The sequence below is a fragment of the Mercenaria mercenaria genome, chromosome 14 (assembly GCF_021730395.1).
Source record: "Mercenaria mercenaria strain notata chromosome 14, MADL_Memer_1, whole genome shotgun sequence".
Lineage (NCBI taxonomy): Eukaryota > Metazoa > Mollusca > Bivalvia > Venerida > Veneridae > Mercenaria > Mercenaria mercenaria.
This window is the reverse complement of record NC_069374.1, coordinates 13,445,313-13,449,439: the sequence shown is the minus strand read 5'-3', so window position 1 is coordinate 13,449,439 and position 4,127 is coordinate 13,445,313. Positions and strand designations below refer to the sequence as shown.

The 4,127-nt window shown below is 33.9% G+C and overlaps 2 non-coding genes across 2 annotated transcripts; both read right to left on the bottom strand.

The window, feature by feature from the left end:
- Positions 1-797: 797 nt before the first annotated feature.
- Trnat-ggu (transfer RNA threonine (anticodon GGU)) lies at positions 798-869 on the bottom strand. Its single transcript has one exon. It is a non-coding gene; the product is annotated as a tRNA-Thr (tRNA).
- Positions 870-1,061: 192 nt separating this feature from the next.
- Positions 1,062-1,133, bottom strand: Trnat-ggu (transfer RNA threonine (anticodon GGU)). The gene has a single exon. It is a non-coding gene; the product is annotated as a tRNA-Thr (tRNA).
- Positions 1,134-4,127: the final 2,994 nt, after the last annotated feature.

Below are 4,127 nucleotides of genomic sequence, written 5' to 3'. Positions count from 1 at the left end.
AGTCTACTTTCAACACTTTGAAAGAGCCTATACTCAACTTCCTTTTGTCATTTAATAAAGTCAAAATTCAAGACTAGCCAAGAGTCTAAAACTAATGAAAAAATCTGAGTGAAAGAGAATGACATGCTCTTTATTATAAGCTTACCAAAACCATACCAAATATTTACCTGAACGAAATTATTAAAGATTTTATAATGTAAACAAATCCCTACACCATTTTACCATCAAAATTTTTCATTCATGAATGCACTCAATTCAGGTGATAATTGTTGATATATTGTAAATGAGAGGCCCCAACAAAAATCTTTTTTTCAGGTTGTGTTAACAGTTTAAGTTGTAAATTTATGTTGATATATGAAGTTACCCGCTTACCTTGTTTACAACAATAAATAAACACATTATAGTTTTTTAGGGCAGTTGACCTGTAACGAAAATCACCTTAAAATGGTGTACTTACAACCACTACCTTAAAATGTTGTAATTTCATTTGATGACAATGATTTTTTGTGTTACATTATTTGCAGCAAAGAAACTTGAACAGTAAGAGAAATGCTTCAAAATGACTAAAGCACAAGAAACACTTTCAAAATGATCCATTGAAATGATGAATATAACCAGTCTAGCTACGTTGTTACACAAACGTGATACCAGTTTAACTTTTCTGTTTGTAATTTCTCATTGTTGGATATATACATTTTATATTTTTGTATATAATTTTTGTGTAAACCGATGTTTCATCATTGAGAACAATAAACTTTTAATAACGTTTCTTAATGTCACAGGGTGAGAAAAATGTGCAGCCAGACCGGGACTCGAACCCGGGGCCTCGGAATACCGTTCCGATGCTCTACCGACTGAGCTATCCGGCCGCCTACACATATTCTCCCCGTTATAATATTCAAGTTCTATACCGTGACATATTTCCCCACCATTTTGAAATTCGTCCTCGAATTTCAGCGGGTACTTTATATATAAGCAATTACAGGCGTCGGAGACTAACCAGTGTAATGCCGTCACGGTCCCATGTTGGGCGCCAAATGTCACAGGGTGAGAAAAATGTGCAGCCAGACCGGGACTCGAACCCGGGGCCTCGGAATACCGTTCCGATGCTCTACCGACTGAGCTACCCGGCCGCCTACACATATTCTCCCCGTTATAATATTCAAGTTCTATACCGTGTCATAGAATTTTCTTTAATGGAATTTATGCATTATTTTACTTTATTTTCATGCACTACTAAATTTTCAATCAGGGCCTAACTACAACTTATAAAATAACTGTCAGTGTAAGCCATGAGAAAAGTGTGCATGTTGTATATTGAATACAAAGAGATTTAAACAAATGTAGGTCATATTTTGTCTGCCTGATCAGTTGTTGGTATAAGGACCTATTTGATTTTTCTTTCACTTTTGACCAATGTTGTATGTTGGCTTCAGTTTATTTGTCAATTCAGAGTTGTTCCCCTTAGATTTTCTTGGGTAGGTACCATCTCTACATTGTAACGCCAGAACGTAGTATTGTACTTTTTGTTTCTGTTGGGTTTAACGTAACATCGACACAATTAAAGGTGATATGGTGACTTTCTAGCTTTTGATGGTGGGGGAAAACTCCAGGTGCCCTTGAGAACAAACCAACCTTTCGTATGCCAGCTGGATGGTTCCCCATATGAAGAAGTCTTCGCCGCAAGTGAGGCTTGAGAGGCAAGTGATTCGAAGTCAGCGACCTTTCCATCTCGGCTACGGAGGACCAACGACATTGCATGCTGACACCCTTATGAATATCTCTAGTTTATTTTACTTATAACTTGTCAAGACGTTTTAAAAACCTTAATTTTATTCATTTCTTAAAAATATTCACTCAGAATAGTTTTAGTTAGGTTTGCGTGGATCGCCGATCTCCATATTACCATTGTTTCTTTCGTAGACGGTTTGAACATGTCTGACTATTAAATGCACCAGCACCAATCAGAAATTCATCGTTGTTTCTTTGTTGTCGTTGTTTTTGAAATAGTAAAACCAGTCAAACACTAATATAAAAAGGGCATGTTACAACTGATCTCTTTTATTTTGTTTCTAGTAATTATCTATCAGCTCCATTAGAAGCATATTTCAGAACGGGGCCATGTTCAATTAAAAACGATTTGCTTAAGGGCTCAGACAGTTTCTTTAAGAAAATTATTTTACAGTAAAATGGCACTGCAAAGTTATTTTCCGCAGGCTAATGCTTTTACTTGAAGTTCTATGTTCTAAAACAAACTTTAACACACATTTCAAACAGACCCTAGTAAGACAGGGAAATGGCACGTACACAAATATTTTTGTGAGAAACAAACGTACTTTTATAAAATCAATATACGGCAAAACTTTGAAACTCAATCTGAACAATTATCATTGTAAACACTGTATTTTCTACCATCTTAAACTTAAAATAACTCTAAAATGTTAAATACTCAAGTCAATGTAGTTAACATTGGAAACAGAAATAAAATAGTCTCATGATAAAGGCACTGAAATTCTAAGTAAAACAGAGCACGTTAGTTTATGTTCTTCGAAGACAATATTTTTTGTTCTATTAAACACATTTATCAGAATGACAAGTTTTAAAACTAACATTAAATACAGCACTTTGAAAAGACTCCCTCTCTTCATTTTAGCTCTATAATCCGTTCACATTGGTAACTTATAGTTAGTTTACATTCTTGTTTCGCACTGCTGAGGAAGAAATGGGATAAATTTTATCACATATAAATAAACATAGGGATAAATAAGGTCATTTCTAGTCATCCAATCCTATATTTTGTTTTTTAAAACCTCTGCTCATAAAACCTGACAAATATATTTCAGTCTACCTTAATATTAACTAATGATAATAAATGCTTATAAATGACATGTTGATGAGGTTTTGGCATAGTGAAAAAAAATTTGGAACGGGCATTGAAGCTTATCATAATTTTATGTTTTAACTAGGTTATACGCCGATTTTTTTCAGAAATCCAATACTAAGGGACCAATATTATTTTGGGGCTGACTTAGAGCTGCACAGAAAAACAAGGAAACACTACATTTTGATCCTCCTAATCTGTAACGGGAGTGTTCGTGAGTTATTACATAATTATGCAAGTAAAATATTCAGCATTAAAAAGCCGGAAGTGACGGAGCTTATCGACTTATGTTAGATCCACCTTTTCCGTAACCTGGTTTTCCCTGATTTCTCTGTATTCATAAAATAATGTCGTTGATATTATATATCATTCTTATGAACTTATGGCCAAAATGTACTTTTCCCGTTCGAAATACTTTTGCATTGAAATATTGCTTTTCTGGTCACTAGGAAATTCTGAAAGTGAAATAACTATCTATAACAAACAAATAGTAAAAAATGATTGAAATTTTTTGAAGAATGCATATTATCGGTATTTTATATTTAAGGAGAAATCAGAAGAAAACAGTCGCTAATATTCATTCATCTCAATTTCTAAATGTTAAACACTGAACTTCATAAGATCTGTTTTGTTCTTTACCCTTGCATGATCGTAAGAGGCGACTAATAGGGTCTTAACACTTGGTTTTGCTGTAACTCTGTGATTCCAGCAGGTATGCAAATTTTGATTCCATACCTCGTGTTTTTATTTCGATGTAAATGAGATGTGAAACCAAAATTTGTAGACATGTTTGGCGCCTTATAACCTATACTGTGTTGGTGCGCCGTAAAACCCAAATAAATAAATAAATAAATTGTTCTTACAAGACGAAGAAAATCGTTAATTGTTAAATTACACATTAGAGATGTTTTCGGTTCGTCGATTTTTGTGATGTTGATGTATAGAAACAATATGACATTAAGAATACAGATCGGGTCCAGATAGACAGAGCAGCCATAATCATTATCTCTTTTATTTCAAGCTGATTTCCAATGCCCTTCAAATTCTTAAATAGTCTGTATGGACAAATATATGGTTTAGGCTGACAACAACATAGAAGTACAAATGTTTTCTCAAAAACACATCAACGAAAGTGTCCAATAAATCTCATAGGGAGCAGCTGAAGGCGTCTGACATAAATCAACCCTCAAGTCAATCAAATATGGCATTACTTATATTACTCTCAAAAGATGTTTTAATAAACCAT